The sequence below is a fragment of the Equus asinus genome, chromosome 9, assembly GCF_041296235.1.
Source record: "Equus asinus isolate D_3611 breed Donkey chromosome 9, EquAss-T2T_v2, whole genome shotgun sequence".
In the NCBI taxonomy this organism is placed as follows: domain Eukaryota; kingdom Metazoa; phylum Chordata; class Mammalia; order Perissodactyla; family Equidae; genus Equus; species Equus asinus.
In genome coordinates this window covers 86,234,808-86,260,602 of record NC_091798.1, presented here as the reverse complement: position 1 = coordinate 86,260,602, position 25,795 = coordinate 86,234,808, and the positions used below count along the sequence as shown (strand labels likewise).

At 35.6% G+C, this 25,795-nt stretch overlaps 1 protein-coding gene and 1 long non-coding RNA gene across 14 annotated transcripts in view; both read left to right on the top strand.

Annotated features, from left to right (window-relative positions):
* Window positions 1-25,795, top strand: part of XRCC4 (X-ray repair cross complementing 4) — a 288,469-nt gene that overhangs the window by 66,694 nt on the left and 195,980 nt on the right. The gene's annotated exons all lie outside the window — the stretch shown is intronic.
* LOC106841199 (uncharacterized) lies at window positions 837-3,171 on the top strand. The gene is made up of 3 exons (XR_001400571.3): window positions 837-964; window positions 2,430-2,473; window positions 3,036-3,171. It is a non-coding gene; the product is annotated as an uncharacterized lncRNA (long non-coding RNA).

Here is a 25,795-nt window from a genome sequence, read left to right as displayed (position 1 = left end):
CCAGGTGATTCGTGAAGTGCTATTCTTTCCTTCACTCAGCATGTCTGTTCATTTGTCTTGCCTATTAGAAGTATAAAGACCTTCAATAAATAGGCTGCCTTTCCTATCGTGTCCTTGGATCTGGACTCATAATTTCCTGTGAATTTGGTATGTACAGTGAACTTTTGGCTTGCTGATACCAGCAATTGTTTGGTACTTTAATTCTGGCTTAGCATATGCCTTTAAAATCGTATTCAGTTTTTTTGAGTAGCTGTTGAACTCAAATGCTTATATAAAATTTAAGTTCATTTGTTTTCTGCACTGAATATGCTAATTCCCTCTTATGTTGAGTTAAGCTGCTTGCTGCTGTCATTTTTCACTAAGTAACTATGAAATTCCCAAACTTCACTTAATTATTCATTAGTTAATCCAGGGAAAAAATGAAAGTAAAATAATTTGCCTTTTATTTCCTCTCTTATGTTTGGATTCCTATGTTAATGACAATTTGTGATAATGGCTTACAGAGTTCACCAATTTCAGGAAACTCCTGACTACCTCTTCAGCTATCTTGCTTATTGATACAGGAAGAACTGTATTTGGAAGCTTTTGATTAGCTCTTGTTAAATACGTACTAAAGTGTATCACAGATTTTACAACTGAGTCATTTTGTAACTATCTCCTTTTTGTTTCTAATACATGTTTTTTCCACGTGAGTACATCTCTAAAGTTACTGAGTTTCCAGAAACATAAATAAAGAACAGATGGCTACTCACACCTTACAACGAGTACAATGGGGACAGAGGACTTTCATCACATCCCTGTGTCAGCGTGTTAGCTATCATGTGGTGGACATCTGTGGTTGTTTGAAATGGTCCCTGCTGCTGTTTTGGACTCTCTCAGATCTGGTCTTCTTTACAGTAGCTTATTTTCAAGCAATTGGGTTTCTCAATTGTTTATTAGTCTGAAGAAAGACAGACAATTCTGAGTAAGTAAGAGTTAGGAAGTGTCTCAAATAAGGGTATTCCTTTTTTAGAATGTCCCATAATTTTACTAATTGATTCATTAATGTTGATTGATATCTCTTTACTCATCAGCATTGCCAGATTTGGGAATCGAACTTCATTAATGAGAGTATCTTAGTGTACACATTTCTGTACTTGTATGCCTATTGATAAAGCACTGTAAAACAAAATAGAGCATTGTAATTTGGATTAATTCAGAGAGAAGACCAAATGTAAAAATTTAAATCATGGATTATATCAGTAGACTCCTGATATTTATAACTTCAATATCCAAATCATGAGCAAGCGCTAAGGGTCTATGACATGAAACAATCTGTAATTTTCTGTGGCTCTAATTTTAATTTTGCACCACAGATTCCTAGGTGGGAGAGTTGCCTATTTATCCCATATGGTATGAGGTTTTGTTCTCTTCTTGTCACTACAGTAACCTTTGAAGTTTTCAAAATATTGTGTCTTTGTGGAGAAATGGACATCAAATCAGAAGGAAAATTTTAGTGAATAATAAAAATGATCTTAACTTTTAACGAAACACATCAGAAACGCATGTGAGAGCAATGTGGCTTTGAAAATGCTAGGAGCTAGTAGAAAGGTTTATGTTTTTGTAAATGTGTGCAGAATTCTAAGGTCTTAGAAAATCTAGCCAGCTTGTCAAGGGACTTCTGTATGGAATTTTTAAAGAAATGCTGTAATAGATGGCATTAAGTTCTTAAACAAAACAAAAATAAAAAAAAACTATTGGTTGTTAAAGGATAATTTTTAAAAATTACCTGAAGTGCTTAGAAAGAAATTTAGTCTATTAAGAAGTCTTATCCACCCTAATGACCTCTGATATCTATGTAAGAATTTACTAAACATAAAAAATCTTCAGCTTCATACTGAAATTTGAAATAGTAGAATATACAATAGTTAATTTTATTCTATCAGCACAGGCTTTTAGTAAACTTGACATCTTTAAATTGTTCCTCAGAGAAATTTTTGTTACACATGTTTTAAAGAATAATATTTTCAATAAATCATTCTATCTAAAAATCAAAAATCGTTACTCTTTAGACTTACTAAGATCAGGAAAAGGAAATTTTAAAAATGTTACAGTTTGGGACATATTTTGGGCATGTAACATATTGCACTAAAGTATCTTCTGTAAAAAAATCTTTCAATATCTCATATTTTCTCCCAGATTAAATAAGAATGCGTCTGTGAATCATTAATTAAAATTGATTTTGAATTCAAAATAGCTGATCGTTGATTTTAGTTTGTTAAGACTCTAAGAAAGTTTTAGGAGTAAACTCTCACAATTATAGTTGACAATGTAAAAACTTGTTAGGAATATGAAATTGCTTTATGGATGACATATAAATTGTGATTCTGTTTTATCTGATATGTTTATTTTATTTAATTTTAAATAATTAAAATATCTTTTCTTTCAAGGCTCCAAATAATGTGAAATCTTAAAGAAACTATTATCTGATTAGGTAAGGATTTAAGATTATCTCATTTTAAAATAGCTTCCCAGAGCTTTACAACTTGTAACAAATGTTCAGAATTAGTTATCATTTTTCAATTCAAAATTCCTGATCCAGGCATAATGAAATAACCGTTTTATCTATATAAGCATAACTTATGAAAAAATTAGTTTCTCTAAGGAGCTATTCCTTCTTAAAAATCTCTTAGCATTTCTTGAGGTGATAACCATGTCTGTGATTAAGTTAATCCCTAGACATAATTGATTTATATTAGATTTAATTAAAAAATATTATGAAAAAGACACTGTGTAATTAGAGGGTTTTATTTCTTGGATAGAAAGCTGGAATAGTGATAACACTGCATGTTGAAATTGCTGTCAATGATGAATAATTCTCAGGCCTTTTGTAAACTCCAAGTCGACAAAGAACATGACTTTCTTGTCATTCGTGTTTGTGCTGAGCTGAGCACTCAATAAATGCCAAATGATATTCATGAAAGTAATGTGAGTGATCAGAAAATCATTGTATGGATTTCTGGGACTGACCTGTGATATGATCCTTCCCATTCCAGGTACATAGAAATGCTGAGGCAAGAAAAGAGGGGAAATCTCCAGGGAACAGAAATGAAAAGATAACTTGAAGTCAGAGCATGAGTTATGCTTCATTGGCCAGAGGAGTCATTTGGCCTGTATATAAGTTCTGTGGGCTTGAGTTTAATGCCTCTGTTGTGATAGGGTATTAGGAACTGGTTAGGGGGAGAGGAGGGAGGGTGGAAGGGAACCCCCCATGCACATGTTTGAATGAAGTCAGAATTTATACTGTCCCCATAACACAGGGATCTCAAGCCAAGAGATTGTCTGAAACTTTTGCAAAAGCAAAGCCTATGCTATTCAGAAGCTAATGCAAAGCTCATGCAGATGGGACTCTTCTAGAAAGAATACCTCCTTTGAATATAAGCGCAGAATAAAAAATTCCGGCCACATGAATTATCTAACATGATACAGTCAGCAATAAAAAGGAGAGTTATTACCATACATCATGAAGTAATATAAAAAATTGAATGTAATATAAAATAAGTATATTTTAAGTGATTAAGCAGATTTTAAAGGAATAGTAAACATAATAAAATAGAGCAAAGGAAAAATACATACATAGAAAATAGGCAAACAAAATAAGATGGTAGAAATAAGTAAGTAAATCAATTATGTGACTATAAACTCTCCTGTTAAAAGACGGATTGTAGATTCTATAAAATACAAAATCCAACTTAATGCTGTTTATAAGAAACACATCTAAAACATAAGGATCATAAAGGTTGGAAATAAAGAGATAAAAGTAATATACCAGAAAAACATTAATGAAAATGTAACTTGTGAGTCAATTTTATTATCATACAAAAAATACATTTCAAGGCAATAACTATTGCTAAGAATAGGGAAGACCAAATGACTAGGAAGATATAAAAATTCTGAGAACCTGTATTCACCTGACAATATAACCTCAGCATACATAAAGCAACAATTGACTCACAAGTTGAAATTAAAAAATCCAAAATCATGTTGAAAGTTTTTAAAACACCTCTGTCAAACACTAATATATTAAGCAGATAAGAAAACACACAAAAAAATAGCAGATTTGAACAGTATATTTTAAATAAGTTATTCTAATGGATGAATGAATGGATAGATAGAGAGAGAGACAGATAAATAGATCCCTTTAACAATTACAGAATGTACTTTTTTCAAGCATACTAAAACATGACAATATTTAACTATATACTAGGTCACAAAGGACTTCTTGACTAGAGAATCAAGCTACAGTTCAAGTTTTCTGTAATAACTTAATCATAAAAAGATTGTCTCTCCCACAAATATAAAAGCACACACATAAGAAGATCTGTGGACCAAAGAGAAAACTTAAAGAAAGATTGTGAAATACGTAGACTTGAACACCAGCCAAAACACTGCATATCTGAACTTGAAGCCAAATAATTTGTATAGTTTTAAATGCACATTTTAGCAATGATTGAAGATTGATGAGCCACTCTTTCAATTCGTGTCATTCAGTCTAAGAAACAGGGTATACAACAAAGAGAATCCTCAGGCTGATGCTGAAGGGAGACCCAGGATGACTGTGTGAAATGAGTAAGAGGAACCTCAACTAAATTGGAATGGGAGAGTCCTGTAGGGGGGCTCTCACATCCTATTATACATGGTCAATTACTCCAAACGGAAACAGACTTAGGCTTGCATCTCTGGAGGGAAGTGCAAGTACTTTCCTACTGAAGGAAGATTTCTCTCTGCCTGTCAACTGCAGCCAGTGAGAAACGCCACAGCTCAGCCAATGAGAAGCTATTGCCCCCCTGAGTGTTACTTTCCTTCAATGGACTTTTGTTTAGAACAGCTCTCCATACTCTCCCGTTTGCTCTATAAAAGTAAGCCCCTTCCTTTGTCTCACTGGATTTGCATATGGTCGACCAAAGCATGGACATCACAAATTGCAATTCATGAATAAACTCGTTTTGAGGGTAAAATAACTGGCTTATTTGCTTTTTAAGTTGACAACTGCAATACAGTTAACTTAGAGGGCACCAGTCCATCTTGCAGCAGGGGATGGTCAGAGGGCCAGGTGGGACTAATCCAAGGGGGCTGGTGGTTGGGGGTGGTTGTTTGATGAGTTGGATTGTTTTGAGTTAGAGTTGAAATTTGCCAAACATAAATTATTTTTTAATATTTTCCCCATTCTCATTTTCCATGTATTTAATACTTCCATTTTTAAAGGAATATGTTTCAGATTTATTTTCTAATTTCCTGGAAAATAGTTATTTTTTCATAGTTTATTTCCTTTTTAAAATTTTGAATGATTTTATATTTTTTTACTAAGTTTAAAGGGAACTACTTTTGTTCTGTTTAGAATATATGCTGATTAGACTGTAAAGAATACCTCCTTGAAACTGTTCATGTGAGGACAACTCTAAATTTTCTTACAGATTGATTTTCTTACATTCCTTAATTTAGAATAGACTTTCACTTTTCATCTAAAGAGACCTTTTTTGTTCTCTTTGGGGAAAGAGAGTTGAAAGTTGACAAGAGAAAGATGAAACATAAAGCAAGTGCTGTGTTTACTAACATCAAATGAACAAAACGGACACATTATGTCATGGGCTGCTTGTTTCCCTTAGGCGACAAGGACTAGGAGGATCTGGGCCATCCTTCTATTAAGTTAGAACAGCTGGAGTCTGACATGATTCTTCTCTAAATCTAAAGACTGGATGATGTTCATATGGGATCTTACTTGTCTTTTACACATTTGGTCTTCTGTGATCTTTTTGGCTGGGGATCTTGGTTAGTGTGCAGGATGAATTTGAGAAAAAAATTTCTCGTTTCAGGATGGAATATTTAAAATAAACAGGCTGTGTGTTTATTACTGTGGAAACCAGACAGTATGACTATAAACAGAATGATTTCAAAAGACTAAGTGATTAAATGCCAACAGGATTGCAATGATACTATTATTTTTTCATGACTTTCTACCATAATTATTAAAATGCTTTCTAAAATAATTTTATGATATATGTGTGATTCTTTTGCCATACATACATGATTTTTTTTAGAGTTTTATTATAAACTGTCCAACTCCTTTGATATATATCTTAAAATTTCATGTAACAGAAGTTATTTCTCTTTCTAGTGGGTCATTTCGTGCCTCCTATGACATTTGGGAAAATCTTGATGAGACCAAAGTTGCTAGAAAATAAATTCAGCTTTACTCTCATTCATGGCAGTTCCACCAACCTTATCTTGAAGCAATTCCTGTTGTTTTATTCAGAAAACTTATTTTCTATTTACTAAGTGTATTAGTTTTCAATTACTCTATAATAAATTGTTGCCAACTTAGCAGTTTAAAAGCAACAACCATTATCTCACAGCTTCTATAGGTTAGAAGTCCAGGCATAGGACGACTTGCTTCTCTGCTCAGGATCTCAACAAGGCTGAAATCAAAGTGTCAGCCAGACTGCATTCTCATCTGGAGCTCAGCTTCCTCTTCCAAGCTCACCTGATTGTGGGCAGCATTCATTTCCTTGCTGGCTGTTAGCCGAGGGTTGCTCTCATCTCCTAGAAGCCATTCTCATGGCACCCTCCATCTTCAAATCCAGCAACAGGGAATTTCCTTCAAGTCCAAGCCCTGCTTTTCCTGAAGAACCCAGTCCATTTTAAGGGCTCACTTGATTTAATCAAGCCCAGCCAGAATAATCTCTCTTTTTTAAAGTCAGCTGTGCCATATAACTTAACCTAAGCACAGGAGTGAATATCTCATTAAATTCACAAGTTCTCACCTAACCACAAAAGGAGAGGATTATACGGGACATGCACACCAGTGCATGGAAATCTTGAGAGCCATCTTAGAACTCTGCCTACCATGAAAATAATAGAGGCTATTAGGTATGTATTTCTTCAAATTTCTTTTTGTCATATCTGTATGTGTTTGTATTATTTTCCTCCTTGAATTCACTCTGTTAGACCTGTGTTCCCACTCTTAACACTCACCTCTACTCTCATATTTTTATTTTCCCGTACTTGCTGCTTCTCTTCAGTTTATGTTGCCTAGTCCTCAGTTCTTTTCACTCAAGTGAATCTGTCTGCACTTTTCTATGGCTCAAGTTTAAATCCACTTCTTTTATGCAGGGACTCTTGCAAACAGCTGATCTCCCCGTGTTTGGTCCTCCCTACTCTCATCTACTACCCAAGAAAAATTTCTAAAGTGCAAATCTAATCACATTATTCTGTTAAAAATCATTGGAAGTCTCACCTTATTGTCTTTAGCAGAAGCTCAAATATGGTCTATATACATGTTATGGTTTGGCCGAAAAAAAATTTAAGCAAGTTTTCAACAATTCAAATTAGGAACTTATAGCTAAAAATCTAGATTTCATTCCTTTCTTGAAAAATTAGAAATCTGATTAATATGGCCCCCCAATCCACAAGACAACAATCCACTGACACTACCTAGTGGCTGTCCCTGTAGATGGGAAATGCTGTCTATAGCTTGCCAGCCAGCCCATCAACTTTATTCATTTACTTTATCTGCTTGGCCTGTGAAGACAGTTTGCAAGCCCTGACCTAGAGAATAAAAGCTAAACATCATAGCATGGCATTCATACTTTTTCCTGACTTCATCGCATTCATTCTTTTCAAATCGTGTTGCATTTTAGTTGGGTGATTACGTTTCATTTTCTCCTGCCAGATTATCATTTCCATAAGGACAGGAAGTATGCTTTGTTTATGCTTTCATTCTCAGCCCCTGACATAATTTCTAACACATACTAGGAACTCAATGAAATTGATTTGAATGGTGCTGATTGTACTTTTACGCTGACATACTGATTTCATGTGTCCAAATAATTGGTCAAAAGTCAATGCAGACAAAAGTGTGTATAAGCTCTCTAGCACTGTTGAAAATCTTAAGGGAAACCTTTTTTCTCTACCAAAGATGAATCAATTAGAATTATTTTGTGTTAGAAAGAATGATTCATTCTAGTACTACGACGCAGGCAGTGGTGGTGGAAACTCTTCAATATTATTGGTGTCTTGATCCTTTTATTCTTTTTTGGGAGTGTGGGAATTGGGACTCCCCTGAGAGTGTTATATGTTCAGTCTGCTGGAGAACTCACAGAAAATAGGGCTTCCAGTTGGCCTGTGTTCCTTTCTTTTAAGATATTGAAAGGATTTCTGTTTGTTGACATCCATCAATCAATAAATATTTATAGCTTTTCTAAACATGTTTCCTAACCATTGCTGGTCATTAAAGAGCATTTTAAACTGTGATTCTTAACCTAAAGTTTTTTTGAGAATGATGGGTTTGGTTATTGGAGGATTAAATAAGATGATTTATGGAATTTCTACTGTAGTTCTTTATGATTGGATTAAAACATGAAAATGTAAACAGGATTATCGAACTATATAAATCTAGAAGGATGAAGTTTACAATGCTCTGTCTACTTAAATTGTCCTGTTAGGGTTCAAGGATGGCCTTTCCTCTGCAGATTTTGTTGTTTTTCAGACATGTCATATTGAACTATTAAAAAAATACATCTCCCCAGTATCCCACAAAAGGATTTTTGCATGGAATTAGAGGTAGCTACTCATGTTAAAAAGAATCATAGATTGTTGTTGGCAATGAGAAGGAAATCATGTTTAATCCAAGACAGGGTGGTTCCTCTAGGTTACTCAGTGATGAGACAATAACAATGGAAAAATTTGCATCATTGCTCTTTTTCTCTCTCTCAAATTGTGAACAAATTCTTTTCATGATCCTGTTTTTATGTTGATCTCACAGGTTCAAAACATTCTGGACTGTTCTTTTTTTCAGCGGTAGTTCTTAGTGATGACGTGAGCTGTCTACAAGAAATTGTTTTCTGTTTATGTTCCAACAATAGTCATTATTTTTGATACTCTCTGGCTTTAGTTTTAGATATTGTTCCAGTATTTCTTTATTTTGTATTTATAATGTTCAGTCCACACTCAGGAAAGAAAAAACTTGACTAAAAGTAATTCTCATCCTCTTCACATTTTAGGAAATGAGTTATCATTAGGACATAACCATAGACTCTGTAAGGCTGAAATACTACTACCTGTATTAAAGTTTTCTAGAGAAACAGATTAATAGGCATTATAAAATATAGGCTCACACAATTATGGAGGCCGATAAGTCTCATTATCCAGAAGCTAGAGACCCAGGAAAGCTGGTGATATAGTTCAAAGCCTGACAGCTGGAGAGCTGATGGTGTAGATTCCAGTCCAGGTCTGAAGGTCTGAGAACCACAAGTGCCAAGGGCAAGAGAAGATCTATGTCCCAGCTCAAGTTCTCAGGCAGGATGAATTCATCTTTCCTCTGCCTTTTTGTTCTATTCTGGCCCTCAAGTGATTGGATAATGCCCAGCCACATTAAGGAGGGCCATCTGCTTTACTTAGTCTACCACTCAGATGCTAATCTTTTCCAGAAACACCCTCACAGACACACCCAGAAATAATATTTAACCAGCTATCTGGGCATGTTGTGGCTCAGTCAAGTTGACACATAAAATTAACTGTCACACTAGCTATTGCTAGTCTTGATATCGAGAATCTGATTATGGTCCCATATACTGATACCTTGGTTAATATTTCATGCTGCTACTGTTATCCCCAAAACGTGCTTATCTGTTCTGAGATCAACGTACTTGTGAAAAATATTGAATATGATACCAATGAGCACTTTTTTATTTTTTGAGGAAAATTAGTCCTGAGCTAACTGCTGCCAATCCTCCTCCTTTTGCTGAGGAAGACTGGCTCTGAGCTAACATCCATGCCCATCTTCCTCTACTTTATATGTGGGACGCCTACCACGGTATGGTGTGCCAAGCGGTGCCGTGTCCATGCTTGGGATCTGAACCAGCAAACCCCAGGCCGCCAAAGCGGAACGTGCGAACTTAACTGCTGCGCCACATGGCTGGCACTTTTTTTTATGACACTTCTCGCACTATGTAATGTTTACTTCTTTGCAAGTCTCTTTGCAGGCAAAGGCAAGCTTTATGCTTGATGTATATCCTAGTATTTGGTGAAAAATTCCTTAAAAATGTTTGTTGAATAGAAATTAAAAGAGTGAACAGTTCTTTGAGGTTATATAGTAGTTTTTCTTTTTGAATGCCACCCATATAATACCTGTGAATTAGGGTAAATAGGTTGAACAATAGTATTATTTGAAGTTTTTGAAGTTCAAAGATCAAGGTCACGGTTTGTTGGTAAAGGAACCTCCTTTAGACTACTATTTATCTCATGTATATCTTCTTCTGGAACTTAAGTACAAAGGATGTGGATAACATTATAGGAAGAGGATTTCAAATTTTTTAACACATCCTGTTTTTCTTCATATTTTTCATAGCTAAAAGAAAGATGTATATAGGAGGAAAGAAATGTGTTAAGAAAAACCAGAATTGAAATCTGATTGTCAGTCTTTGACATGGCATTTAGGTCTAGGAAATAGCCGTTAAAGCCAATTTAATTGTTACATTTAAAAACCTCAAAATTTAAAGTAGGCTTTGAATTTATGCTCATTAAACACAGATATTGCTAAGATAGAGAGTTGTTAAAAGCGGAAATCTTAGTAAAACGTGCTAAATAAATACGAATTTGCTTTTGAGGTAGCTCTTCCAATAGATATTCAATTCCAGAGAATCCTTCTAGATCGTAGAGTCAAGTTGGTCAGATTTCCTAAAATCGTTAAGAGGAGATCCGCACAGATAACCTTTGAGGCTGGAGGCATAAGAGGAATGTTCATACCAATGCGAGTGTTTCGGTCAAGGGGAAGGTAAGGACAGAATGGAAAATAGCTTCTTTTGGCCCCCCAATCATGCCTGGTTTCTAGTTTCTATGAGACTAATGTTCAGTGAACTGGAATATTAGCTCTGTCCAGTTTAGGAAAACAGCCTAACCTCGTGGGAACCACTTCTATTTGCTTAAAATCAACACTTCCTTTTTAATTCGAATGGAATGTGATGATTGCTGTCACTTACTGTATAGAATCTCTTTGGGAAGAGTTTAGGTCGAGTTGCTTCAGAAGCAGTCGGTCATCCTCAAACTCAGTCCTTAGATAATTTTCTTTGCCTTGTTCATTGATCCAGTTAGCAATACTTGAGTGGCAAATTTGAGTCTATGCAAAGCATTAACTTGTAAAAGCTTGCCATGAAATTGTAGAAGTTTACATATCCAGTCTAAGAATTAAATAAACCTGTTGGAGCTACCTTTCCAAAAAGGAACTCTCTATGTGACAGGCACACCAGGCATCATGGCCCCCTTCTTCAGTTTATAGCCAAACACTGATTTATAAATTTATGGGAACTTTTAAAGAGTCTATATTCTGTAGTTTTCTGAACTGGCTTACTAAGGGGAATGCTTTTTCTCCCTTAATTTATTGTAACCATGATAGTAAGTGCCAAAGCATTTCCGGTAGTTGAACATAAATCTTTGATCTGACCTTTGGAGTCATACAATCAAAGAAAAACTATGCTTTTAAAAATTTTGTGAAATATTCATTTTGCATCTGACATTGTTTCCTCATGGATGTGACTTTTCATCTTACCATGTATCTCAGTACATACTGTATTTTCAGAATGCCACCCTCCTTCCACTGCTCGCCCACTGTAGTTTTAGGGATTTATCCCTTAGCACCCCATCGAATGAATTGTGATTACTACATTGTCAAAATACAATAACTGCTATACCATTTGGACATTTTTGGCAATGGGTTAAGTGTTCTTTTATGAGATTGCTTCATAAGAAACAATTCACAGAAGTGGAACTGTAGTATGCCAAAACAGTTGATTTCTTTTGGACTCAACTGAAACTGGGTTTCTGGTTTTAATATTTGGTAACAGTAAGGTGCTATTCTATGTAACATGACTTATTTACTTAGTTACCGCAAAACACTTGGTGTTTCATGCAGTAATGACATTATTTCATTGAAAACAGTAATTTTAGTACTGCGATATTTCAACATTTTTGTCCGGCTGCATTTACACTTTGAGCTTTTAAAAGTTGAAAATTCATGGTTGTGGTATTATAGTTTGTATGAGGTTTTCTGAAATTAATCTATTAACATTGTAGTGTTATAAAATACTGCTACTCTCTTTACATTTATGTAAAGCAGATAGTCTATCTGATTCATCTTTCTGTAATGAGATTGCCTTGCACATGTGCATGGTAGGAACTAAGAAAGAATATTTGGGGCTGGCCCTGTGGCCGAATGGTTAAGTTTGCGTGCTCCACTTCGGCGGCCCAGGGTTCGGATCCTGGGCACGGACATGGCACCATTCATTAGGCCATGTTGAGGTGGCGTCCCATGTGCCACAACTAGAAGGACCCACAACTAAAATATACAACTATGTACCAGGGGGATTTGGGGAGGAAAAAAAAAAAGCAGGAAAAAAAAAAAAAGAATATTGAATTGAATTTCAAGTTTTCATGTATGATTCTACAGAAATTTATTGACTACATTCACATATTCCTGATACTATTTTAGTCTTAGATCTTGAGCTCAAAATCTAAATTTATTGCTATTAATCCCAGGGAGACTTCTGTATTAATTGACATAAGGCCTGAAACATAGGAAACACTTAATAAATGTTACTTCTTCTTATTATTATTTGAAAAATATTATGCTTATTCAGCTTATTTGATTATGTGGGTGGAACATATTCTCTGAATATGTATTATTTTTAAGAAATTAATTTGTAGACTTCTAATATCTGGCATTGCTATAGGAAAACAGATGGCATTCCAATTCCTTATCATTCTCATATAACCTATTGTATTGCTCTGGAATCTTTTAGGACTCTCTTTTTGTCCCAAATGTCCCAAAATTTAATGATGCTGTGTCTTGATATGAGTCCTTTTTTAATGCAGTTATCTAGGACCTTAGTAGAACCTTTCTATCTGGAAATTTAAATCTTTCAGTTCATGCATTTCTTCTTCTACTTTTTAAATTACTTCTCTGTTTTGTTTTTCATTTGGCTAACTCTGTTCTGTGGATTTTAACTGATTCTGTACTGTACTGATCCTCTAATTTTCTTACATCTTCTCTCCTATTTTCCATATATTTATTTATTTGTGTATATGCGCACGTGTGTGTGTGTGCAGCCCAGAATTCCATCTCTTGATCTCTGTAGCTAGTGAGTATGGTTTCTACTTGTTTGACATGAGCTCTAGGCCTGGGGAGTGCCTTGTGAGGAACAGCCATGTAAACATGATCTCACCGTGTTGAGTACCCTCCAGCTGGCTGCCTGCTTTGACTCATTCTCCAGTCCCTTGAAATAGATTTTTCTTTTTTGTCTTTTTTTTTGGATTCAGAGTTTATAATAATTATCTCTAGGAGGGTTAATCTAATACAGTTTACTCTGCTATTATCTGAACTGGAACTACTTCAATGTTAACTTTTAATTACATTTTTCTTTGCAAGAAAATTCAATTTAATGCATGGTTACCATCCATCGCACTCTCCACTTCTTAATCTCATTGAAAATACATGCTAATTTTCATGCCTTATGGGCAGTTTTCCTATTAGTCATTCACCTAAAAAAAACCTTGAAAATTTAAAAATATTTTTAGACTAGTAGTTTGTTTTTATCTTGTCTCTACATAAATAAAGAAATAAATCAAAGTAAATATTACTAGTTTTCTGTACAAATGTTGTCGATAGAAATTTGTTTCCTACAGACCTGCCCTTAAATTACAATAAGTAATGTTTTTCTAGGATTCGTAGTAAATATTTTTGAATGAAAAAATATGGGAGAAGAATTTTTAATCAATAGTTTAAAGAGAAAATTATTAAACTTTAAAAAATTCTTTAGAAATAAATTCATAAACCTTACAAAAATTAGCATATTTTGTCTTGAGTCCTTATTTTATAATGTAATTTAAATTGAGGATTTAAGGATACTTGGTATTTCTTAATTTTTTTTTAAGGATCACTAGTTTTGAGTTTTTTAGTTTATGATAACTGATTTTAAGGGTAATGGAGTTATAGTTAACACAGTAAGTTTTCATGAAAATGTTTTGTTCCCAAAAAGTTTCTACTGTCAATATAATGCTTTTTAACCAATCATGCCATTACATCAAATAAGTATAGTTCAGTGCTTTTGGGCAAGATGGAGAAGGTTGGCCTTAAGTTTCTGATATTTTTAAATGGCAAAGGACCAGAATTTTTCAGAAAAAAATACAGGATTCTATTGTTTTAATTTTCCTAGAGAATGCTATGAGACACCTGAGCAATTGTTACTAAACAGGGTAAACTGTTTTAAATTCAGAAATGAATGATCCATGATATTTCATACCATTTCCTCTTAAGTTATGTTTCCTAAGTATCCCGTAGCATGATATTTTATCATATTATAAGTTGTGTCCAGTGTTGGCTCACTCACTGTTTCTGTGAGGCCTCTGAAACTACGCAACAGTAAACAGTAATCTCAGCCCCAGTGAGATTTTTCTCTGTCATAGCAACTCTGGAATGCTACTGTGGTAAAGTAATCAACCATTTTTAGAAGACAAATCAAGTTCAAACTGACTCAAGAGAGTGCAGGTTTTTTGTGCCCTTAGGTGTTATTTCTATTGTGTCTAATTTGTAAAATCCTTCATAAGCAGGCCTTAGATTTTGTTCACAAATCTCCTATAGGAAAAGTCATTATTTTGAATACAGAGATTACAATTGCTTATTCAGGAACCCACTACAAATAAATGTCAGTATTGGGATTTTAAGGTAGAGATTTCTAAGGTTCCCATATACTGTATAATTCTTTTGATGTGACCAAGGGATCAAAAATAATGAAGAATAAGACTAAGTAGGCAATTATGTTCATATTTCTACCTACAGATCATTTGATAGTCTTATCATCTGCAATGTGGGGAGTCTGAGTCAAAAATAAGCAATGAGAAACAACTAAAGAACATGGAAATAACTCTTGATTAGATGAAAAAACATTATGTTCCTGAACTGAGGAATTACCTTATAATTCATATTGGAAAGAAGTCAATTCCTTATAAAATAATTTGAAAATGAATGTAATTCCAAACCAAATTCCCAGTATTTATTTAGTTGCTGTTGTTTTGTTTTTGATTTGTCTGAAATTCATAGTCAAAATTTCTTGGGATATTCTTGGGAAAACAAGAAAATAAAATTTTGAGAAAGGAATTATGAGATGGAACTTATCCTTATTAGTAAAACATATTATAAAGCTATGATAATTAAAAGAGCATGCTACTGGTTAAAGGATAGAGACCAGTGAGACTGAATAGGGAACTCAAGACCATAGTTCAGAATGCATAAATATGTAGTTTCTAATAATGGTGGCATTTCATATCATTAGGGAGAGAATAGATTTCTGGATAAATGGAGAAGAAATGTTGGTTACGTGTTTGGAGAGAGAAAGTTAACAATGAAAATATAGGTGAATAGTAACTCTGATTAGCAAAGACCTTAAGAGGAAACTATTGTTAGATTTAACTACATTAAAATGTAAATACTCGGGGCTGGCCCAGTGGCGCACTGAGTGCACACGTTCCGCTTCTCGTTGGCCCAGGGTTCGCTGGTTCAGATCCCGGGTGCGGACATGGCACAGCTTGGCAAGCCATGCTGTGGTAGGCATCCCACATAGAAAGTAGACGAAGATGGGCATAGATATTAGCTCAGGGCCAGTCTTCCTCAGCAAAAAGAGGAGGATTGGCAGCAGTTAGCTCAGGGCTAATATTCCTCAAGAAAAATAAATAAGTAAAATAAAATGTAAATGTTCTATAAGTAATATTGCCAAACCAGAAAAATATTTGCAACATTTATGACCAAGAATTCACTCACTCAGTTAACATTTTTTGAATCCCTACTGTGAGCATGGGGCTTACATTGAGGGTGGGGAAGACAGACAATAAATATTTATAAAGAATATGATTTAAGATGATAACGTTGCTATGAAGATCATAAAACATTATTTCCCAATAATGCACTATTGGCATTTCTTTTTATACTGCCTGGAGGATTCTAGAATTATTATATCATATATAGGGTAGTCAAGAAAGTATCTCTGGAGAGGTAACATTGAACAGATACTTGAATAAAGTAAATTAGGTAGCCATGTGAATTTTATGGAGAAGAACATTCCAGGAAGAATATGCAAATACTCTGTGTTAGTTTCCTGTTACCACTGTAACAAAGTTCCCCAAATTTATTTCTTTCAGCTTCTAGAGTCTGCTGACATTCCTTGGCTTATGGTCAAATCTTTCCAGTCTCTTTTTGCATCATCACATTGCCTTCTGCTCACTCTGATCTGCTTCCCTTTTATAAGGACCCTTGTGATTACATTGGGCCCACAGGATAATCCACAGGACTGTGACAATTGTCCCATCTCACGATCCTTGATTTAGTCGTATCTGGTAAATCCCTTTACCCATATAAGGTAATATTCACAGATTCTGGAGATTAGGATGTGAACATCTTTGGGGGGCCATTATTCAGTCTACCATAGACCCTGAGGCAGTGTATTCATTTTCAGTGCCTACTCTAACAAATTACCACAAATGTAGCAGCTTAAAACAACTAAATTTTCTATCTTACATTCTGTAGGTTAAGTCCAACACAGGTCTCTCACGTAGTTAAAATCAGTATGTCAGCAGGGCTGCAATCCTTTCTGGAAGCTCTATAGGAGAAGCCATTGCCTTGCCTCTTCCAGCTTCCAGAAACCACCCATATCTTTGATTCATGATCTTCTTTCATCTTCAAAGCCAGCAATTTTGTATCTTTCTCTGCCTGTCTTCAAATTACATGTCCCTCTGAATTGTAGCTGGGAAAGGAAGTTTCTCTGGTTTTAAGGATTTTATGTGAATAGATTGGGCTCACCCAGATAATCCAGAATCATCTCCCCATCTCAAGGTCTATAACCTTTTTCCCATGGAAGTTAATTTAAATTTAAATAGCCTTGTGTGGCTAGTGACTACTGTATTGCACAGTGCAGATAATAGATACAGTTTTGGAGGGGGCTGGCCCCGTGGCCGAGTGGTTGAGTTCGCGCGCTCCGCTGCAGGCGTCCCAGTGTTTCGTTGGTTCGAATCCTGGGCGCGGACATGGCACTGCTCATCAAACCACGCTGAGGCGGCGTCCCACATGTCACAACTAGAGGAACCCACAACGAGAAATATACAACTATGTACTGGGGGGCTTTGGGGAGAAAAAGGAAAAAATAAAATCTTTAAAAAAAAAATAACATTATGGGGCTGGCCCCGTGGCCGAGTGGTTGAGTTCGCACGCTCCGCTGCAGGCGGCCCAGTGTTTCGTTAGTTCGAATCCTGGGCGCGGACATGGCACTGCTCATCAAACCACGCTGAGGCGGCGTCCCACATGCCACAACTAGAAGAACCCACAACGAAGAATACACAACTATGTACCGGGGGGCTTTGGGGAGAAAAAGGAAAAAATAAAATCTTAAAAAAAAAAAAAAATAGATACAGTTTTGGAGAAGTTTTGTTATAATGAGAGCAGAGAAATGGACAGTAGCTGGAATCAGAAGGATATGGTATTAAGGGAGTTTTTGCTTTGCTTTCTTTTTTTAGATTGGTAATATTAAAACATTTTTATATTCATTATGTATTGTTGAGTAACAAGTGACCACAAACTTTGCAGCTTAAAACCACATGCATTTATTATTTCATGGTTTCTATGGGTCAGGAGTCCAGGTATGGCTTTTCTAGGGCTTATATGAAAGCTGCATCAAGGTGTTGGCCAGGTCTGTCATCTCATCTCAAGGTGAAGGCTCTTCTCTGAAGATCATGTAGATGCTGGCACAGTTCAGTTCCTTGTGGCCCAGTGGACTGAGGGCCTCAGTTTCTTGCTGGCTGTAGGTGGTTAATTTTATGTGTCAACTTGGCTGGACCGAGGTGCACAGATATGTGGTCAAACATTGTTTTGGATATTCTGTGAGGATTTTTTTTGGATGAGATTAACATTTAAATTAGTGGACTTTGGGCAAAGCATGTTACCTTCCATAATAAGGGTGGGCCTCAATCAATCAGTTAAAGGCCTGAATAGAACAAAAGAGTGACCTTACTGGAGCAAGAAGGAATTCTGCCGTCTGGTGGCATCGGTCCTTCCTGGGCCTCCACCTTGTTGGCCCACCCACCAGATTTTGGACTTGCCAGCCTCTGTAATCACATGAGCCAATTCCTTAACATAAATCTCTTTCAGTATATATACACATCCTATTGGTTTGATTTCTCAGGAGAACCCGAACTAGTACACTGCCTGTTGGTCAGAGATCTCCCTTAGTTTTTAAATGATTGTTTGCCAGATACCACTCTCGGCTTCCTGCCACAAGAGCTTCTCCAACATGGCTGCTAGTCCATAAAAGCCAGAAAGGAGAGAGTCTGTTAGCAAGATGGCCATTACAATCTTATAGAATTTAGTCACTGAAGTGATATTTGTCACTTTTGCCATATTCTTTGGGTTAGAAGCAAGTCACAGGCCTGCCCACACTCCTGGGGAGGGGATTATACAGGGTGTGTGTACCAGGAGGTTGGGATAATTGGGCAGTCTTAGAGGAAACTCTGAGTCCTCTTTACCCACTCATTTTCCTCCCTGTAAACTTCCAATAGCTTTTTGTTGTAATTAGGATAAATTCGGAATGTGCTACTGCGGCCTACGAAGTCCCACGTGACCTAGTCTCCTGTGTAACTTTCCATTCTCATCTCCCCCATCCTCTCCCTCAGTTTTTATCCTCTCATACTGGCCTGCTTTTGTTCCTAAAAACCTGTCACTCCAGGCCTTCTTACTTGGTTGCTCTTCTGCCTAGAGTCAGCTCTTCCTACAGCTGTCATGTTTTCATCCTTTAGGTGTTGGTGCCAATAGCACTTACCTGGCAAGGACTTGTTCCTGACTACTGTATCCAAAGATACTCTGCCCTCTAGTCACTATCTCATTATCCATTTTATTTTCTTCATTGAATCTACATCTGTTATTTGATCATTATGCATCGTCAACTCTCTCCACTAAAATACAAGCTTCAAGAGAGTGGACACATTGTTTTTCTTGCTCACAACAGTGTCTCCAATGCCTGGCACTTCCTACATGCTCAAAATGTCCAGTAAATGAATGAATGAGTACATTCTATGTTTCACCATATGAAGACGGAAATAGTAATATGAGTAATATGTAGACCTATCCTTTTGCCTCTTTTATCCCAGTGCAAGAAAAAATAGCAGATACTGTAAAGCTATGGTAGGTGTCCATACTCACCCGTTAGACCACCCAAGTATAATTGAATAAATGGTGAATGTCTGGTAGAAAATACAGGGAGGTGCTAGTTTGGTAATGAGGGAGATGGACAATGAATTCTGTTTTGACATTTGAAGTTTGAGGTCCATATAGGACATCCTGGTGGCTCCAAAAAAGAGTCAAATGTGTATATAGGTGTGGACTTTAGGAGAGGCGTCACCCAGAGATATAGACTTGGCAGTTTTTAGCTTATCTGTAATGGTGGAAGCTGTGATTGTGGATAACCCTATAATTCTATAGAAGAGAAAGAGGAGTGGGTCAAGGGACCGTTCCAAGAAATAGTGCCATTTAGCATCTAAGTAGAAAATAGGGAAGCGTCCTGTAAAGAAATGATTAGATAAGGATTATGAGTTCTAGAAGAGTGTCAGGGAATCCAAGACAATATTTCTTTATCAGCTTGTAATACCAAAAGTAATGTAACGGGAAAATAATAGGCAACCCCTGCTCCCTACTCCGCCCCCTTAGTCCAGTTACTATAAGAAGAGCCTTCCGGTTAATTTTCATAGTTAATTATAACTCCTAATTAGGCTAACATAAATCTTATAGATTTTACTATATTTTCCACGAACCAAAAGACTCATCATCTCTATTTTAAGACAGTAATGGAATGAACATTTCTAGTCATTCAAATAGAAGTAACTTCTGAGATTCCGTCACCATTTAGACTTTTGGAACTTTTGCCCTCAAGGATTCCTTGACTCCCACCGAAGATTTTTGCAATTATGAAGACCAAAATAAGAATTCTTAGATGATATTTAATATAATAAGCATATAGCATGACCTTAAAATTGCTAATAATTTGTAGTTCTATAATTAAAGTTCAAAATACTTTTCACTCATAGGTTATTGTGTTTTGAGTATATGAACCTACAAGATCTAAAATACACAGAGCCTTGCTGGATCGTAAATCATCTTGAGCTGTTTAAGCATTTTTTATAAGCTGTAAGAAATTTGGGCGAGAAAATAGTTGGAAATGTGAGATTAGTGGTCTCGCAGATATAGCTCTCAGTCTCTTTAGAAGGAATCCTTATAGGTATCCTTTTCTCAGTTCCAGCTACCTTAGAAGATAAATGTGACCAGTCATCAGCTTAGATATGTTACTGCTCCAGGAGGTTCATTTGTAATACTCTTTATTTAAAGCTAAAATAAACATTTCAGCAGCTCACTAAAGCATAAAACAACCAAAGCATTTCTGATACAAAGATCTCAATAAAAATTTAGTTGATTTGAAATACTTATAATTGATGTTAACATGAGTAGGCCAAAGTAATACAGTATAGTCACTTTTTTTTATGTAACTTGACTGATTTCCTATATTACTAGAATTTTACAACTGTGTATTACAACAACTATGCATATGCAACTATGTATTTGTACAATAGACAAAATATTCTGTATTATAAATTATAAAGGACAGGTTTACTTTTTTAGTGTACACGTTTCTAGATAAAGCTAAACTTTTCTCTGATAAGAATAAATTTAAAAACAAATACTGAAAGAAATGAATTTCTGTCTGACCATTATTTGCCTGGTAATAACATCAGGATATCTTTATTCTTCCCTGTCCTTTAGCTTTACATCTTGGTTCCCAGGACAGTAATGCAGATTCATTCTGAAGCTTGTCTAGACTAATTTGATAATGTCTCAAAACTCAAACCCTTCAGTTGATATGATCTAAGCAGACTATCAACTCACACCTTGGTAGTCTGCCTCTCCCTAGAAACATTCAGAATGGCCGCAAGCAATTCTCTAGGAATTGGTTAGTAATTATTCTTGGTGTTTATTTTGTATACTTTACCAGTACTATAAATTCTTTTTTATCTGTTTGGCCACTCCAAAGAACCTGAAAACTGAGTATATAAGTTTATATCTAAAATATATTCTTTAAAAAACAAATCTGGGGGCCGGCCCCAAGGCATAGTGGTAAAGTTTGGCATGCTCCACTTCAGCAGCCTGGGTTCGTGATTTCGAATCTTGGGCACGGATCTATACCACTCGTCAGCCATGCTGTGGCGGTGACCCACAAATAAGAGGAAGATTGGCACAGATGTTAGCTCAGAGCTAATCTTCTCCAAGCAAAAAAACAAACAAATCTGTTTAGGTTTTATCAAGCCTATATATTATCACAGAATCAGGTGCTATTATGCAATTTTTTAGCCATGCCCTTTTTGTTTAAATTATGCTATTCAATAAAATAAAACTGTTATATCTTTAAACTGCTTAAAATATTTCTTAGTTTGTATCCAGAGCATTACCATCCCAGTTCTTGTCTTTACCTGCCCTATTATAATTATGTTCCCATTTTTTTTTTTTTAAAGATTTTATTTTTTCCTTTTTCTCCCCAAAGCCCCCCAATACATAGTTGTATATTCTTCGTTGTGGGTCCTTCTAGTTGTAGCACGTGGGACGCTGCCTCAGCGTGGTTTGATGAGCAGTGCCATGTCCGTGCCCAGGATTCGAACCGACGAAACACTGGGCCGCCTGCAGCGGAGTGCACAGACTTAACCACTCGGCCACGGGGCCAGCCCCATTATGTTCCCATTTTAATAAGGATCATTCCAATAAAAAAATTCAAGTCTTCATTGAGCACTTAATCTGTGTCCAGATTTGTGCAAAATACAGTGGAGGCTGTAGAAGAAATATAAGATATGGCCTCTGATCTCAAAGAGGTAGATATTTAAAGGAAAAGACTGCATTTCTGAAACAACAGGAGAAAAATATAAGGATGAAACTGAGTAGATGCTTGTGTGAAACAAAGTCTGAAGTATTAAGAATAGAGAGGTCAATGTAGGTTAAAGTAGTTAAAGAGAACTGGGCTTTGAGTGATGGCTGAGGGGGTGTGGCATTTAATCTTGGACTTAAAGGATTGACAGAAAAACAGATATCCAGAATAAACAAAGCCCGGGCTAAAGAAAATGGATACATTTTCTGAAATGGAGAATTTTTAATGCAGATCAGATAAAAAATTCCATTATTTGTTTGTTTTAGTAGCTAAAGTGATAACCATTTAGAGCCAACTAGTGCAATCTACTATAATTATCAGTATTCAAAAAGTTAATTGTTCTGGGGCTGGCCCCGTGGCCAAGTGGTTAAGTTCGTGTGCTCCACTGCAGGCGGACCAGTGTTTTGTTGGTTCGAATCCTGGGCGCGGACATGGCACTGCTCATCAAACCACACTGAGGCAGCGTCCCACATGCCGCAACTAGAAGGACCCACAATGAAGAATATACAGCTATGTACCAGGGGGCTTTGGGGAGAAAAAGGAAAAAAAATAAAATCTTTAAAAAAAAAGTTAATTGTTCTCTGGCCGGCTCAGTGGCATAGTTTTTAAGTTTCCACACTCTGCTTTGGTGGCCTAGGGTTCATGGGTTCAGATCCCAGGCACAGACCTACACACCACTCATCAAGCCATGCTGTGGCAGCCTCCCACATACAAAATAGAGGAAGACTGGCATGGACCTTAGTTCAGCAACAATCTTCCTCAAGCAAAAAGAGGAAGATTGACAACAGATGTTAACTCAGGGCCAATCCTCCTTACCAAAAAAAAACAGGAGTTAATCCTTCTCAACTTTTTTACGTAGCAAAATAAAGACACAACTTAAAATCTTCGATGATTATAGACTGAATGAAGTGCTTAGTACAGATCTTTGTACTCTGAATTCTCCATAAGATCTTGAGACTGACTACAAAAAGAAACTTAGTTTTGCCAGTGTCTCTAACAGTGCGGAGACATGCTCTCAAAATGTCTTTGATTTGTGGTTTCTGACTCTTGTGTACGATTTGAAGTCCTGATTTTATATTGTAGATTATTTTGAAATGACAGAACTAATAAATAAAGAACAGCTGTGCTGATAGCCTTACATGTCAAACAAAAACTAAAGTAAAAGATTTAAAAGATGACACAACCATACAATACAGTTTTTGTGCCAATTTGCTGATTTAAGATCAGTGCTGTCCTAAGTTGCCACTTTTCGTTTGAGGAGCAGTATAAGGATGGGCTGGATGTGGAGTTAGAGCAGAGAAATATTTTATGCTTCTCAATTCATTAGGCCTGATGCGAGGTCCTTGTCAACCTCTGGTGCCTGCCGGCTTGTGGCCCCTTGCATCTGTGATGATGTGGATTGGCTGGAACCACAGCGGTGAGGGGGGAAGGGTGCTTCCTGCTGTGGCTCTGAATCACATGTATACAGGCAGAATGGCTGGCAGAATCACTCTTTCGTATATTCCAGAACTTTTCTAAAAAATAATCTGAATATTTCAAGTAAAATCCTTTTCTTGGATTGAGTTTCTGGAGACTTCTTGTTTATTTTTATTGTTTGGAGTAACAGATGTTCACACCTGTTAAAGGACCAAAAACTAGTGAATATAATTAGAAAATAGAAACCAAAAAATAGTTGTCTGCTCTTAAGAAGGGATGACATTTTAAGTTTATTGTGTATTGAATTGTCAAGAAAAGATTTAAGAATTCTCTTTCGGAATTTTGAATATATACCTTTGAATGATATTTTGAAAGACATTTCTTGTTACTAGTGGTTTAAAATTGGTCCCTTCTTCTTTTGCCATCTAAGACTGAAGGCTAGAGGGCTGGAATTGTGTTCATCTGTACGTTGGTGTCTTACCAATTACTTTGTTCAAGATCAAAGTGTGGCACAAATTGATTATTCATTTGGCATTGTTGTAACTTTTGAGGGATTAAAAACTCTTTCCTTTCTAAAAATGCCCATCTTAGTCAAAGCTGCCTGACAGCTGTGATAATGAGAGAATCCAAAATCACTTTGTGGGTTTATGTTTTACTGATAACATAATCTGTTGTCTAAAAATAAAATAAGCTTAATTTTTCTTTGCTTTGTATTGACTCAAAAAAGTAATATTCTACAGGTGACCTTTATCTTTATTTTCGTGTGTTTGTTGATGCTAAGAGAAGCTTCAAAAAATGGATGCTTAAATTTACTTTCAATTTATATATTCTTTACATAGATAAAACTTTCTTATTTAAACTTACATACTTGTTAAATGGACTCATGTTTCATTATATGAGAAACCTGCAAACGCTTTTGACCATTTGATTCTAAGTTTAAGAGAAATAAATCAGAAATGACAAATGGTCTTAAATAATTCCAACTGAATAAATAAAAATTCTTAGAATTTTTCTAAGTCTTTTTGGTAAACATTGCCTAAAGAGCTTAATTTAGGTTATCTATTTAAGCCTAATACAACTGGGCGCACTCGTTGAAATAAAGGACAATTTTTCTTAATCTGATTCTACTTCTTTTGTTAAGAAACAGGAAGAGGTGAGGTAAAACAAATTAAAGGACTAAACAAACATTTTGACCTGCTTAGGTTTCAAAAACAAAGTACATACACAATTTCTTTGTGGCTAGAACAGTAATACTCAGTTCTCTAAATGCTAACCATAATACTGAAGAATATAAATTTTCTTTGTTTTTCCATTTTAAGTGAGTATAAATAAATGTTTCTCAACACCCAGGAATCAGTATTTAAGCCGTGTGACAGCACTTCTGTGATATTAAGTAAGACATCTACCTATGTTTTCTATCTGAAAATTTAAAGTAAATTAGTAAACATAATTCATCCATAAAAGTTTACTCTGTGGGGTTAAAGATCCAAATGATCCTAAATTATTGAAATTGACTGAAATGTTTTATAAAATGCCGCTCAGATTGCAAAGATTGGATTTTTACTTTAGTAACTTTTATTTGTAAATTGCCTAATAGGGATTTGTCTTACAGTTCTCAATCACTGCTGAATATTTCTCAATCTGTGTGTAACATATTTATAGAAATATCCTTTTAAAAGCAAGACGTTTTGGAAATGTTCCTATTAGACAAATGCCATAATAGAAATTATTGACCTCTGAGACTAGAAAACAAAACCAAGACAGAAAACAAAAAACCCTTCAGTCTTCCTCTCAATTTTGCCATCATGCAGTGCCGTTAGTCTCTCTTCAGGATTATGTGTGGCTTCTGAACCTAGTTCTTCCTCTTACTAGTTATTTAGAAAGGATACAGCAGAACAGCGTAGCACAGTATGATCTTGACTTTGTCCCTTCAATAGATTAGGTAACTACTCTGAACCTCAGTTTACTGATCTATAAGATGGATATAAGAATAGATCCGTTTTGGTAATGATTAGATGAATTTGTATCTGTGCTAGGCTTGAGTTATACTTCAACTGCAAGACATAGTAGCTATATAATAATAATTATTTTGAAAAATTATTTTAGTTGTAATTCTAACTTTAGTTGTTATTACTAATCACTGTATTTCAGTATTTTTATCTACCAAATGAGGAAAACCTGTGTTCCCTTCAGAATTTCATAACTGTAACCAAAACTGTATTATAACATTTTGATTTAAATTGCCTCCTAGTAGAGGAATTAAGATATTTTTATATGTCTTACCTTTATGCAAAAGTACTGAAATTGACAGTTGACATTATTATTTGCAATTTGTAGTATTAAATTATTGG